This window comes from Notamacropus eugenii, chromosome 5, assembly GCF_028372415.1.
Source record: "Notamacropus eugenii isolate mMacEug1 chromosome 5, mMacEug1.pri_v2, whole genome shotgun sequence".
NCBI classification, from domain to species: domain Eukaryota; kingdom Metazoa; phylum Chordata; class Mammalia; order Diprotodontia; family Macropodidae; genus Notamacropus; species Notamacropus eugenii.
This window is the reverse complement of record NC_092876.1, coordinates 388,722,994-388,739,164: the sequence shown is the minus strand read 5'-3', so window position 1 is coordinate 388,739,164 and position 16,171 is coordinate 388,722,994. Positions and strand designations below refer to the sequence as shown.

General features: G+C 37.2%; 1 protein-coding gene across 1 annotated transcript in view; it reads right to left on the bottom strand.

The window, feature by feature from the left end:
- Window positions 1-16,171, bottom strand: part of LOC140506844 (neuroligin-4, X-linked) — a 446,694-nt gene that overhangs the window by 387,532 nt on the left and 42,991 nt on the right. The window contains exon 2 of the mRNA XM_072614461.1: window positions 8,157-8,325. The gene's annotated coding sequence lies outside the window, so the exon portion shown is untranslated. The remainder of the gene's footprint in view (window positions 1-8,156; window positions 8,326-16,171) is intronic.

Below are 16,171 nucleotides of genomic sequence, written 5' to 3'. Positions count from 1 at the left end.
CAAAGCTGAGGGGCTACTTAGTGGCTGCCCAGAGTCTTCTCTGGCCAAAAAACCACTTCCAAATGACTAAGCTCCAAAGTAAAACCTCACCTCAGAGTATTTATACATTTTTCAGGGCATCAAAATCTTTGAGAATCAATGCATTAGAAATTAACAAAAGGTCTGGGCCCCCCCAATCAAACTTTCCTTACCGGACAGATCCATTAATAGGTGGGGAAGATCTTTAGCTCTCTGATTAGCATTACATTAGGCCCCAAGAGCTTTCATATCCATTACATGGGTAACTTGTACCTGAATAGGCATTAACATTTCTTAAGTAAATGCAGCATAACTCTCACAAACAGATCATGAACTTCACATTTGTAGAATACATAATATAACATCATTCTTTGGGGGGGGGGGGGGTGTGTCAATATTTGGAGAGTGATCAACCAGTTCCTCCTTCCTCAATCCAAGACAAAATGTCCAAATAAAGTACTCTTGGGGTTGTGTCCTCCTCCCACACTGCCATTATAGGTACTCTCAGGTTTAGGCTCTAGTGAGCCAAGTCTTAACAATGACCTAGCCCCTACTTCCAAGTCCTGAGGGTTAACTGGGCAATAAAGTCATTTGAGTGGGGTCCTTGGGGGTACATGGTACTTCCCCCCACCCACCATAGGCAACCCCACCTCTAGAGAGAAAGCTACAAAAAAAGCACACACACTTGCTGCACAGTCCCCATCTTGCCCCAGGGCTGAACTCCAAGCTCCTAGGTTCCTTCTCCTCCATCAGGAGCCAGCTGTTCTCAGCTCCTCACTGGGTCTGTGCACAGGCAGCAATGTGCTCCTGTTCCAGGGTTCACTGCTCCAAGGTTGGCACACAGGTAACTTCTATTGGGTCATTCATTCCTAGGCAGTTTTCCTGTTTCTGTTCCTGTTCCACAGTTCTGCATACAATACAATCTCAGGGTATTCACCCCTCCAGCACAGTCTGGAGCTGGGCTAATCCACTCGAACCCTGGCTCTGGCCATCACCACCTCCCACAGATCTACAGAACCATAGCCACTACATCTGGGAAACAATAAACAATTATCCCAGCACCCATACTTTCTTTTAGTTTGAAGATTCTGCCAACTATGCCATAATGTAAAAGCAAGCACCCTGACATACACAGGAGGGCCTACTATCACAGGTTCTTAGATCTGCTTTTCTAAAAAGGAAAGCAACTTTTGAGGGGTCAGCAATTACTTTAATCAAGCACATATATTATTCACTTAGTTCAGGGGAAAAAGACAGCACCCTGAACTTCAAAGAAAATACAGAGAAATAAAGATCAACAGACAGGGCTTCCAGTCACTTGACCATAAACAATATATACATCACAGATCAACAGACAGATCCATATGTCTGACTATACATAGTTACCAGAGAGAGAAGCACCAGCATGTGGGTTTTCAAAGCTGAGGGGCTCCTCAGCAGGTTCCAAGAGTCTCATCTGGCACACAAACCCTCTTCCAAAAATAGGCCCCAAAGTAAAACTTCACCTCAGAGTATTTATACACTTTTCAGAGCCAGAGGGCATCACAACCCAGGAGAACCAGTGCCTCATTAGAAGATTAACAAAAGGTGTGGACCTCCCCTAATCAGACTTCCCTTAAGGGGCAGGTCCATTAAAGGGTGGGGAAAATCTTTAATCTCATTAGCATTTCAAAGGTACAGTGAATAGACTAGTGCTGGCCTTGGATTCAAGAAAAGCTAAATTTAAATCCTGCCTTAGAAATCTCAAACGAAAAAGTCACTCTTAATCAGAGTCATCATCCATATGTAAAATGATTTGCAAACTTTAAAATCTACATAAATGTTAGCTATTATGATTAACAAAGAAATCGGAATAACAATATAAAAAAGTAGCTGATCTCAAAGTTAATAGCATTCACCAACCTTGATCCAAGAAAATGAATAATAAAACATATTTCCCTCCTCTTTACTGAGATGGTCCATACAGATGTGACATGTTCCATATACCATCAGATATGGTCATTTTATAGCTGGTATTACTACCTGTTTTCCTTTGTTACAAAGGAAGGATTCAGTTACATAGATGGAAATGATTGTGACACTAAAAACAAAAGGTATCAACAAAACCTAATTTTAACTAAAATGACATTGGAAGTAAAATTTGAAATAAAAAAGGAAATGAAAAACTGAAACACATTTATGAGAAAAACTGTAGTAAGGAACTAAGTAAGGTCAGAGCCCAGGAAAGCTGGTCTAAGACACTGACATAATTACTGGGGTTTTTTTTTTTCCCTTGCCAAGGGAGGTTGAGAAGATATTGACAGGGAAGAGAATGGGGAGATCCATTCCTTTTTCTTATGACTCAATTTTATATCCCAGTGTGGTGAGGACTTGTACTATTCTTGACTGACAAAGTAAGGAGGTTGTCCTCTGCTACAGTCAAACAAAAGTTAAAGCTAGGATGGGAAATTCTTCAAGGAAGGAAAACCTCAGAGAAAAGGTGAAGCAGCAGCAGTGTTACAAAAATGCCCCAGGGCTCTGTTGAGAAAAGGTTCTAGAAGCCCATCCACTCTTCTGGCTCTATCTCCTCCCTGATATCTAAGTCCTTCTTGGCAAATTTCATCATCCTGAGAGCTTTCTCAGGTTGATTCAGATTTGCGGGGTTTCCTACGGGATCTCTGAGGGGCATAGAGTTCATCCACCAGGTCTTTCCTGAATCCCACAAGCACTGCAACACTTCCTTGGCCTCCCAGTATTTATCAATGCCCTTCTGTGAATTTTCTGACAAATAGAGCCTCTGCAATTACTCCTATTTCTAGGTAGTCAAACAGAATTTGACAAATTCTCCTTTCAGAACAAGAGATTCCCATATTCCTGTTGAAAGGACCTCAGAGATAATCTACTGCAATTGGTAAATGAATGGTCTGTCAAAAATCAGTAAACAAACATTTATTACATTCTGTACTTACTATGTGCAAGGCACTTTGCTAAGGGCTGGGAATATAAAGACAGGCAAAAATAATCTCTGTCTTTGAGTTCACATTCTAATGAGGAGACAAACATGCAAACAACTGGGACAGACAAGAGATACAGCGTAATGTCAGAGGGAAGGCACTAAGATTAAGGAGAACTAGTAAAGACTTTTTACAAAACACTGGATTTTTGCTGAAACGTGAAGAAAACCAAGACATAGGGGTAAGGAAAGCTTTCCAGGTATGGGGGACTGCCAGTGAAAATGCACAGAATGCACACAAATATCTTCTCAGTATCCTTAATACACTAATTCCTCCAAAGGCAGCCCATTCCAATACTGGACAGCTCAAATTGTAAGGGAATTTTTCTTTCTGCTGAACCAAAGCCAGTTTCCCTCCAGCTTCCATACACTGCTCCTGGCTTTGCCCTAAGGCCCAAGGGGAACAAGCTTAATCCTTCTTCCACATGACAGCCCTTCAATTACATAACAAGAAAACCCTTCAAGTATTTGTAGCCCTCCCCCCGAAATCTTCTGCAGGCATACATCCTGAGTTCATTGGTTTGGTTAATCCTTATATGGCAAAATTTCCAGTCCTCTCACCATCCTGGTCACCTGCCTTGGGGAATACTTTATAGTTTGTCACTAAACTAAATCTCTCCTAAAATAATGCCTCCAACTGAACACAATATTACAGATGTAGCTTAAAGGCAGAAAAGGGTAATGGTGCTCTATCACCTTCCTCATTCTGATCTCTATGACTCCCTTAGATGGTATTAGGGTTTGTTCCTGTATGTCACCCTATATTGAGCTTGTAAACTGTTGTGCACTTTGAAGTGTTTTCATATTGTGTTTTGGACACTGAGTTCTTAATAAATGTATATTAAATAATGGATTAATTGATTGGCTCTGCCACTTACTATGTAAATAACTATGAGAAATCAAATAATCAACAAAAATTTACTGAAAACTTAATACGTGCCAGGTACTGCGATAGGCACTGAGAGCTGAAAGAGGAAAGTAAAACAGCACTTAATCTCAAGGAACTTGCCACCTATGTCAAGGAGATGATATATGCATATCTTAAGTGTGTGTGTGTGTGTGTGTGTATGTGTGTGTGTACACAACCATATGCATATGTGTAATATGCATGTATGTATATGTATATGTACACATGTTTGTTGAGTATGGGAGTAACCTGTTCAGATTTGTACTTTAGAAAAATCCCTTTGGGCAACTACATGGCACAGTAGATGGAAGAACAGGCCTGGAGTCAGAAAGATCAGAGTTCAAATATGGCCTCAGATACTACCTGTGTGACCTTAAGTAAATCACTTAACTTTGCCTTAGTTTCCTCACCTGCAAAATGAACCAAAGAAGGAAATGGCAAGCCATTCCACTATCTTTGCCAAAAAAGCCCCAACATGGAGCACAAAAAGTTGGACACAACTGAAATGACTGAACAGCAATTAATAAGAAAATCACTTTTGACAACCGTGTAGAAGACGACTTGGAAAGGGGAGATATTTGGGACAGAGAGAGCAGTAAGGATGCAACAGTTAAATTAAGAGTTAAAAAGGGACTTCTGAACTATGATGGTGACTTTATGAGTAGAGAGAAAGGGATAGATGTGAGTTGTTATGGAAATAGAAATGACAACATTTAACAACTAGTAGGAAATATGAAGTGAATTAGAAAGAATGAGTGAAGGATCAATTAATAAACAAGCCTTTATTAAGCATTTATTGTCTTTCAGGTATTGTGCTTCCTGCTAGGGTCACAAATATAAATAACAAAATAATCCATTTTCTTGAGAATGATGAAAATGAGAAAGAACTGATAGCTGGAAGGATGGTAGAAGCCTTCACAGAAATGGTGAATTTCAGAAGAGAGTTTGGTTTATGGGAAAATAATAATGATTATTTGGCTATGTCAAATTTGAGGTTGTTATGAGACAGTAAATCCAAAACACAAAAGGCAACTATGGTCCTATCTGGGGTCAGATAGATGGCCAGAGTTCAGGAGAAAGATTTGGGCCAGATACAAACATCTAGGGTATCATTAACAGACATGAAAATTAAACCTATGTGAGGTGATGAGGAAAAAGGATAAAGAGAGAAAGAGCCTTGTAGCATACCATAATTAGGTATGGTATATGCATGACTGTATAACAAAGGGAGGAGAACTAAGAAAGTAATGTCACAAAAACCCAAGGAAGAAAGAATATCCAGAGATGGTCAAAAGCCTCAAAATGCTGCAGAGTTCAAGGTGGATAAGAACTGACAAAAGGGAATCAAATTAGGTAATTAAAAAATCACTAGGAAGTAAGCAGAGCCAAGAAAATAATTTATACAATGATAGCAACAATGCAAATGGTAAGAGCAACTCAGAAAAAAATCAGAAGTTATTGTTTCAAAATTATAAAGAAAGCAGCAAGTAAACTCTTAAGTAAGAGTTTTAATAGCCTAACCCCATCCCTTTGCAGAAAAAGGATTACAAGGGCTGTATATTTCATATCTTGTCAGCCTTTTTTGATATATTGATCAATTATGCTGATTTTTTTTCCTCTTATTTTTCTTTGTCTTCAAAAAATAATACCTATTATGTGGGATACCTCTCTGAGAGGGGAAGGGGACAGATATTGGGGGAAATTATGGTGATATAAAAAAAAGCCTTCACTTTTTAAAATACTCTTAAAAATGTCATTGGTAATTTAAGTGGGAGTTGAAAACTAGTTAGACTGCAAAGAGTTAGAAAGATAGCTGGAAGGATTTACTTAAGTAGTATAAGCCTCAGTTTCTCATGTATAAAATAGTAATTCTTTCATGACCTTTCTTATAAGGTTACTATGAGAAAGGCTTTTTAATTCTTAAAGTCCTATACAACTATGTTATTAATAATTCCTCATCTTCTCTTTTCAATTGACTTGACATTGATTAAGCAACCTGTGTTATACTCATTAGCAATATATTTAAGAAAATCATCAAGCATTTGTTAAGTGCCTAAATATGTGCTAAAAATAACAAAGACAAAAGTGAAACAAGTCTGGCTTTCAAGGAACCTACAATCTAAAAGAGGAAAAAATATGCACATACGTAAGTATAGACAAACACAAACAAAATGAATTCAATAATCTTAACAGCACAAAGCCCTATCAGTTTAGGAGAAAATGAAAGGAAATCAGGGATTGGGTTTCCTTCTCCTTCTTAACAATGAATTCCAGACATGAGAAAAAATCCAGTGAGAAGACACTGAAATCAGAGGGGTAGTATTCTGTATAAAAAAACAACAAGGATTTACCAACTCGTCTCTCCCCCTGTACTTCCCCACTATTCTTCTTGAACAATGGAAAAGATACCCCCTGTATTACAACACTATCACAGGCACTGTGAAACTCTACCATTTGGTGTTTGTGAACTGAAAACATGAGAAACCTTTGGTTGATTTACCAGAAATTTTAGAAAGATAAAAAAAATCATTAAATACAAAATACAATTTCATTTCACATAACAGGATTAACTCTTCCCCCCTCTCTCTTCAGCTCTCTTTTCTAAATGTTTCAGGGAACAGCTCCAGGTAATTTGAATAACCCAAATCAGCAGCTGTGGATGATGACAAAGGAAAAAGAGTGGGGTACTTCCCAAAGTCTTCCTCAAGCAGAAAGTACTGATGCAAGTAGGGGAAATAATGGTTTGGTCATGAAGGGAAAATAGTCAACAGTTAGTAAGCCGCCATAAATCAACGAGGAGTTGGAGACAGACAAAATATTTTTAAGGTATAAAGAAATGGTTCCAACGGCTCTCCTTAGTATCTTTCATGAGTAAGGCTTTGGGAAGGGGTAGGTAAAGAAGGCAATAAGACGAGCAGACACCTGAGTTCAGAACTGGTATGTTTCTGAGCTATAAAATATATCCAAAGTGTTATTTCATATAAATCAGTTTTCAGAAAGGTTGTCTCCTGAGATAAGAAAGGTGTGATCTATAGGAGACAAAGTAGAAGACCAGAACTGCACTGAAAGCAAACCTGATGAGGAAAGATTCAATAAGGAAGCAACTAAGGGGGAGAAGGGTTGGAGATGCCTGCAAAATAACAACAAAACCCAGAGCTACAGTTCTGGGATCATCTAAGTGGGGGAATGAGCCAGAAATGCACTTTTATAATTCTACACAGGACAATATTACAATTCAATGAGACCGTACAGGTTGTTTGCAGAAAAACTGCTCAATGATGGGTATCGTAACTTTGTAGGAGCACAGATGCAAGCCCTGTTTCCATTACCTTGAAAAGAGAATTGTTATGTTTTAAACCTTGAAAGCCTGTGTAAGAGAAGTTAGTCACTACCCTTGAGAATGTGTCGCATAACTGAAATTCTGGAAAAGTCAGGGAAATGATAATTCTTACATTTTCTACAGTGTCAGGAGGGCACTTCTAATTCAAGAGTTACATTTATAAACCAGATATACTATTAAGGAATGATGTATTATCATGGAAGGCCTTAAGAATAACACAAAGAACTGCACTTCATAATAATAATTACTTTGGACTAAATATGAATTAACTTGTCCAGTTCCAAATTTGTTTCACCTCAATAATCACATCCTGTCACATTTAAATAATATTTATAACCTTACAAAGCAACACAAAGTCAACAAACATTTATTTTGTACTTACTATGTGCCAGGTACTGTGATAAAAGATGGGGATACAAAAAAAGGAAAAAAATGGTCCCTGTCCCAAAAAGGCTTATCTTCCACAAGAGATCCTTTGAATAAAGTAATAAAAATGGATGATGTGTCAAAGAATATAGAGGGAAAAGGAATGACTTCAAAATCATTGTATTTTAATTATGGCATATTAAAACAGATCAGGTGGCATCTGCAGTTTAAACAATGAAACGTCTGAGTTGAATTAGGGAAGAGCTCTGTTCAAGACCAAACCCTGTCCCTCAATAGGACTAAGAATATATGTGTGTGTGTGTGTGTGTGTGTGTGTGTGTGTGTGTGCATATATATATGTAATTTGTTTAAGTATTATCCTCACAACAACCTTGTGAAAGAGACATTACTAAAGGCAAGGGAGTAATTTAATCATCACTTTAAAATGACTAATCTGCTTGCAAATGTCAAAATAAGAACCTTTACATAGCATTCCTAATGAAATTCACCCAAATTCATCAGTGCATACATACCCATGGAGAGGTCAGGTGCTGAAGATAAGGACAATTGACTCCAAACTAGGATAATGTTTCAAATAAGTCTCTACACAGACTTTCATCTTTGCAACTGGAGATTGCAGTGTTGATATAGATGTTCACAGCCATTCCAATTCTCCAAAAATTGAGGGTCAAGGGCATATACCTAGGGCATAGGACAGAGAAATATTAATAATGCTAGATAAGAATGAAAATTCCTCTGACATACCTTTGAAAATTTCAGCTTAGTAATAATTTGTTGCTTATTCTCTCTGGCATTTTTAAACACAGTTTCCTCCTACATATCATATTAGGAAATGTACCTTACTTATATAATGAAATATTCTTAAAAATACAAATCTCTACTTCATCCCTTGTACTAAGCCCTTCAGCTGACTTTGAATCATCTCTTACAATGATTTAAGTTAGAATAGTAAGTCAGGTTTGTGAGCTTAGAATGAGTCAGGTAAAAGTGCATAAAAGAAAAATAATTCCTTGTTGTAGATGAGCTTTTCTAATTTTTACAAAAATTTAGTATTTTACATTTTCTTTCCTGACAAGTCAGTAAGTAAACTTAGTTAGAGGTGAGATGTTTCTATTTGTAAACTAGTTTTATTTTTTTTTCCTTTTAGATGCCTGGGAAAAGCTTAGGGGATAGTGAGTAGGAATTTTGTATATTTAGGATAGTCTAGGTGACAAATTCCAGGTATAGGAAGATAGCGGGCATTTGAATCTGAATCCTGTTTGGGAACAAAACTCTGCATAGAAGTAATGATAACAGATGACATAATTATTTTAAGGTTTTTAAAGGTCTTTACACACATCTCATCTGAGCATTTTATCAACCCTATGAGATGAATATTAGGGGTATTATTATCCCCATTTTTTTTTCAAATGGGAGATAAAGAGGAAGGGGGAAAAGCTATGATTTGCTCAGTGTAACTCCCAGTGTGGAAAGTCTGCACAAAGGCAAGTCCACAATTCCTCTGTAATTAACAGATGAGTTCCCTGGGATGCACTGAAAAATTAAGTAACTTGCTGTTCCTAGTTTACAGATTTGTGCATTACAGAAGTTTGATTTGCTCAAGGTCACAGAGTCTTTAAGTGTCAAAAATAATATTTGAGTCTAGGCTTCTATTGATTGCAAATATACCGCTCTTCATTGCTCATATACACCTTGTTCTGATGAAAAATATGAAATGTGCATATAGGAAAGAGTAGCTAAGACAGACAGTGGTTGCCAGTGGCCATGTGGTAAAAATTTCTTCCTCTTCCATACTGTCAGTATACAAACAATACCTTCATCTTTTGGCTCATTTAGGAATATTGTGAATATTTAATAATTAATTCATACTACCAGATTTACATATAAATGTTTATGGTCCTCCCTCCAGAGCTATTTTTGAGGTTGAATGGGAGTGGGAAAAGCTAGTCCAAATAACAATTAGAACTGACTTAAAAAGTCATAATTTGCCAGTGAAAGAATTTGGCAAGCACATGTCTTAATATGCGCATATTGCCCTCATTCCACACATAAAAAAGGGGAAAACAAAATCAATGCCTGTTTATGCTTTTATGCCTCACCTACAGCTTATTATCCTTCCAACTACCTTTACTTTCTACCAAGGCTTCCAATAAAAAAAAAAACACCTAACAAAAAACCTCATGTCTTAAATTTTTAATATTTAAACTTTAAATATTTTCAAAATCAATCAACTTTGAAAGAAACAAATAAATAATTCCATCTTTTTCTATCTCCTCAAACTTTGCAATGGTAAAATCTGATAAATTCTGACATAGAACACTAACTATATGGGCAGTTATTCTCTCAAATCTTAGTCCAACCTGCTTTCTGATATTTTATAGTTACATCTACAAATAAAAAAGAAGAAAGAAACCATTTCTTTTGATACCCTAATTTTGCTATAAGAGATTTTTTCTCACAATATCCATATTAAAAGAATAACCCAAATTATTTTCCACATTATTTCCCCCCATTTTTGTAAATTTGAGTTGTACAAGGCTGTTCAGCTCCTAGTCTAGAAGTTCTGTTTAGTTGTACAGGGTTGTTTAGCATCTACTCTAAAAGTTCCATTAACATCAAAAAAGAATAATCTAATTGTTTAATTGTTGTAATAGGTGTCAAGAAAACAAAATTGGATAAAAGAATTCCTGAAAGAATTTTTAAAATTTAGAGAATGAAGAAGTACTGGAGAAAGGGAAGAGAAACAATCAGGGAGGGGGGAGGCAAATACTAATGAAAAACATATTAAAACTGTATCATTTCTCTAAGCCAATCCAAACTTACACCCAGATAGCAAGAAATTAATTTTTCAAGAGGCACTATAAGCTTTGTGGGGTCTTTTTAATCCAAATACTTATTAACAAATAAAGAAGCATACAAAGCCATCCACCTAGCAAACTGAGCAACACAAACAAAGCTGCTCAGTAGTTTTATAAATGAAAAGAAATACTTTTAAAAATAAAACAGCAAATGAAATTCATCTAGAATTGACTACCTTCCAAATCCTTGGTAAGATCAGAATGAGATATACCCCATATAAAAATCTTTTCCATAAGTAAAATCAATGCATCCAGAATAAGAAGAGAAGACATGAATTGAGGAGAAAATAATAAATTTAAATTTATATTAAATTTAAATTAATAATAAATAAATAATAAATATTTCATCAAATATCTCTTATAAATAATAATTGACTGTTTTCTAGTGTTTTAAACTTGACAATATCTGCCTCAAATTATGACGAGGTACAGAAACAGTATATTTTTGTTTGTAAGACCCACCAACAAAATCAACATATGCTTAAGCATGGCATTGGCTACCATAGCAGTGATTCCATTAAGGCAACAGCTTCAGAGTGCAGTAGGTTTAAGATTTGGGGGAGGGGAGGGGAGCAGAGGGGAGGGAAGAGAAGAAATCTAGGTCAGTTGGGCATCTTCTGGCCATCCAAATTTACCTTCCCTTGGAGAGCAGAAGGAAGGGGAGGGGGAGACAGACAGAAGAGGAGGAGCTGCATCTACTCACAAGTTGTGTTCATCCTTCATTGCCAAAGAAGACCATGCCATCAGAGAAATGATGACATGACTTGCATTTCACTTTGTTTTGAGGAAGGGAGGGCTGTGTAGGTCACCAGCCTCACTTTTCCTCCAGAGTCATCTGAATCCAGTAACCAAATACTCCTCAAGATGACTGGAGATGACCCAGGATGCAATGGGAGACTTTGGCCCCTTTATGCCAAGATCTATGCAGGTACTTACTTAGGGTGAGGTAATGTCCATTCAGTGAATAGACCTGTTTAAGAAGTGGCCAGGGCATGGCCCCTTTAATGAGACAAAGAAAAAGAAAGACATCAGGCTGGGAGGGAAACAGCAACAGTTACTATTAATGATCACTGTTAAGCCAGAGGACAGTCAAAAGGAGGAGAGATTTCCTGTTGACACTGAGGTCTTTTAGATGCTCCTGTTTGCAGATGATATTTGCATCAATCCCCAGAATATTTCAGAAGCTTCCAGAAGGGATCAACAATCATTTAAAGTGGGCTAGCTTGTCTATCCAAACAGAAAAGACCAAATAGATGCAGAAACCAAGATTTAGATTTCAATATGCACTTGGAGGGACACCCTTTAGAGCTTATTCAATAGTATGTACATGTGGAAGCCAGCCACTAGAAAATGAACTGGACCCAGAATTGAAAAGGAAAGCAAGTAGGATTACTTTCAGCAAATCACAACATACGTTTGCCAAGCTTCCCGTGAAAGCATAACCCTTTATTTTTCAATAGTAACATTTAACCAGTGTTGCTTTGGGGCAGAGAGATGTGGATTACCATTGGCTCCAAAGAAACTAAAAATGAATTATCACACATCAGGCAATAGAGAGATGCATAACAGGAACAGGCTGCAATATATAACCAACAATGAACTTCAAAGAACAGAAGTAAAGGAAATCATGAGGGGCAGAGCCAAGATGGCAGTGTAGAAAGACACAGGTACTCTAACTCTCCCCTCATAGCCCATAAAATACCTATAAAAATGACCCTAAACAAATTCTAGAGCAGCAGAAGCCACAAAATGACAGAATGAAAGAGATTTCCAGCCAAAGACAGCCTGGAAGGCAGAAAAGAAAAATCTATTGCACCAGGCTCCAAGTGGAGTGCAGCCCAGTCTTGGCCATGCTGCATTACCAGGCCTTGAGGGCAGAATTCCCTGGAACAACTGCACTTCCCAGAGTACTCAACCCCTGCCAAAGACAGCTTTAAAGGTCAGTGAGAAAGCACTTTCACTGGGAGAGAAGGAAATGCAGTATGACCCCAGTAGCCCCAGGTTAGCAGCAGCTGCTGTGACATAGCATTTATTTTAGGAGTCCTCCACCTAAAGCGCCTGTAGGAATCAAGCAGGTGATCTGGACCTCTGCCCCGAGTCGCGGTCCTGGGCTGAGGAAGAGCTTGCTGGTGTGGTGGAGCTGGAGGCAGTTGTGGAGACTCACAGATTCTGGGCAGAAAAGCTCTCTCACACAGGCTTGGAGCAGAGCCCAGCCCAGCCTAGGCCATGGGATATCAGCAGGAACAGAACTGGAGCAGTCCTCTGGGGCAGAATCCCCAGTAGTAGCTGCAGTTCCCAGATTGCTCAACCCACAAGTGCCAAAGACAGCTTCAAAGATCCTGAGCAGAAAAGCTTACAGTAGATTCCAGACCAGAGCACAGGCCAGGGAGAGGAGTAAACTCCTCTCCCTTGACTGTGCCACACTAGAGGAACTGAGAGCTTACAGCTCCCCAGAATATACCCTCCTGCTGACAAAGGACCCAACAGTCAAATAACTGGCTAGGAAAATGCCCCAAAAGGGGGGAAAAAATAAGACTACAGAAGGCTGATTTCTTGGCGAACAGGTATTTTCTTCTGTCCTTTCAGATGAGGAAGAACAATGCTTACCATCAGAGGAAGACCTAAAGTCAAGGCTTCTGCATCCAAAACCTCCAAATTGCAAATATGCAATGGTCTCAGGCCATGGAAGAGCTCAAAAAGAATCCTGAAAATCAAGTAAGAGAGGTGGAGGAAAAATTGGGAAGAGAAATAAGAATGATGCAAGAAAATCATGACAACAGCTTGCTAAAGGAAACCCCAAAAAAATGCTGAAGAAAATGACACCTTTAAAAATAGGCTAACTCAATTGGCAAAAAAAGGCCAAAAAGCCAATGAGGAGAAAGATGCTTTGAAAAGCAGAATTAGCCAAATGGAAAAGGAGGTTCAAAAGCTCACTGAAGAAAATAGTTCTTTAAAAATTAGAATGGAGCAGATGGAAGCTAATGGCTTTATGAGAAACCAAGAAATTACAAAAAAAAAAAAAGAATAAAAAAATAGAAGATAACCTGAAATACCTCATTGGAAAAATAACTGCCCTAGAAAACAGATCCAGGAGAGACAATTTAAAATTATGGGACTACTTGAAAGCAATGATCAAAAAAAGAGCCTAGACATCATCTTTCATGCAATTATCAAAGAAAACTGCCCTGATATTATAGAACCAGAGGATAAAATAAATATTGAAACAATTCACCAATCAACTCCTGAAATAGATTCGAAAAGAGAAACTCCTGGGAATATTGTAGCCAAATTCCAGAGTTCCCAGGTCAAGGAGAAAATACTGCAAGCAGGCAGAAAGAAACAATTTGGCATTATGGAAATAAAATCAGGATAACATAAGATCTGACAGTTTCTACATTAAGGGATTGAAGGGCTTGGAGTATGATATTCCAGAAATCAAAAGAACTAGAATTAAAACCAAGAATCACCTAGCCAGAAAAACTTAGTATAATAATATTTCAGGGGAAAAAATGGTCATTCAATGAAATACAGGACTTCCAAGCATTCTTTATGAAAAGCAAGAGCTGAATAGAAAATTTGACTTTCAAACACAAGAATCAAAAGAAGCATGAAAAGGTAAACAGGAAAGAGAAATCATAAGGGACTTACTAAAGTTGAACTCTTTACATTTCTCCATGGAAAGATAATATTTATAATTCTTGAAACTCTTCTCAGTATTTGGGTAGTAGGAGGGATTATACACACACACACACACACACACACACACACACACACACACAAACACATATAGACAGTGGGTACAGGGTGAGTTGAATAGGAAGGGATGATATCTAAAAAAATAAAATTAAGGGGTGAGAGAGGAATATATTGGGAGGAGAAAGCAAGAAATGGAATGGGGCAAATTATCTCCCATAAAAGAGGACAGAGAAAGCTTTTTTTCAATGGAGGCATAAATGGGGGAAGTGAGAGGGAAAAAGTGAAGCTTACTCTCATTGCATTTGACTTAAGGAGGGAATAACATGCACACTCAATTTAGTATGAAAATGTATCTTACACTACAGAAAAGTAGGGGAGAAGGTGAGATATCGGGTGAGAGGATGATAGAAGGGAGGACAAACGGGAAGAGGGAGTAATTAGAAGCAAACACTTTTGGGGAGGGATAAGGTCAAAAGAGAGAACAGAATAAATGGGGGGCACAATGGGATGAAGGGAAATATAGTTAGTCTTACGCAACATGCCTATTATAGAAGTCTTTTGCAAAACTACACATATATAGCCTATACTGAATTACTTGCCTTCTCAGTGGGGATGGGTGGGGAGGGAGGAAGGGAGAGAAGTTAGAACTCAAAGTTTTGGGAATGAATGTTAAGAATTATTTGTGCATGCAACTCACAAATAAGAAATACAGATAACAGAGTATAGAAACCTATCTTTCCCTACAAGAAAAAGAGAAGATGGGGATAAGTGAAGGGAGGAGTGTGATAGAAGGGAAGGCAGATTGGGGGTGGGGGGAGGGGAGAGATGGGGAGAAAATTTGGAACTGAAACTTTTGTGGAAATGAATGTTGAAAACTAAAAATAAATAAATAAACTTAAAAAAAAGAAAATCATGAATAAATTGCAGGATATAATGAAATAATGAACTGCTCACATGACAGAATGAATGAATGATTGAGCAAATAAAAAATGTGTTAAGTATTTGCTATGTGGTAAGGCCACATATAATAATAATTATATTAATTATATATTATGTTATATAAATGATATATTATATAATATTAATTAATTAATATTTAATAATATTAATTAATATTATTTAATAATATATAAATTACATAACAATATATTATATAAATAATTATATTAATTATATATTAAATATAATTATTAATAAATAAGGTATTTAAAGATAAAAACAAGATATCTACACTCATAACACATGATCCTATAGGGTTATAAATGAAGAAAGAGAAAAAGAGAGAGATTTAGTTGTAAGTGAAATGAACAGGCCAATGATCCTTTGGGTGCAAGAGAAAAGAAGAAGACAACCCATCATATTTAATGTTATGTCACAAGACCCATTTCTGGATCTTGTACTATTTAAACAACCTTATCAGTAACTTCAATGACACACTAGAGAGGGCAGGCATTTAGGGTGCCAGCCCATATAGAGAGGATTAAAGTATAAAAAAATCCTAATTTCAACCAATCATAGAATAGTGAATAGAATACTGCACTTACAATTATGAAGAACTAGATTCAATCCCACCTTAGACACTTAATAGCTGTACGACTATAGGTATTTCACTTAACTTCTTTGTTCCTCAGTTTCCTGAATTGTAAAATGAGGGGTTGTACTCAAAGGTCCCTTGCAGCTCCAAATCAATGATTCCATGATTTTGCAGTCAAAATAACTAAGAAATATGAAAATCTGTGAGAAGTTGTCAAAGGGATCTTATAAGAGAAATTAAGATGAGGAAGCATGGTGTGAGCATGTATGATTTATCTACAATGTTATTAAGTGTTGTTAAGTGTCCAAAAAATAGCCAGCCTAATCACTGTTTCCAAATGTTAGAGGTAGGCAGACAGTTTTGGGAGATATGATCTTCATTCATTGTGGCTAGAGAATGTCATATATTGCAGAGTATGCTGATAAATATTTTAAACCTG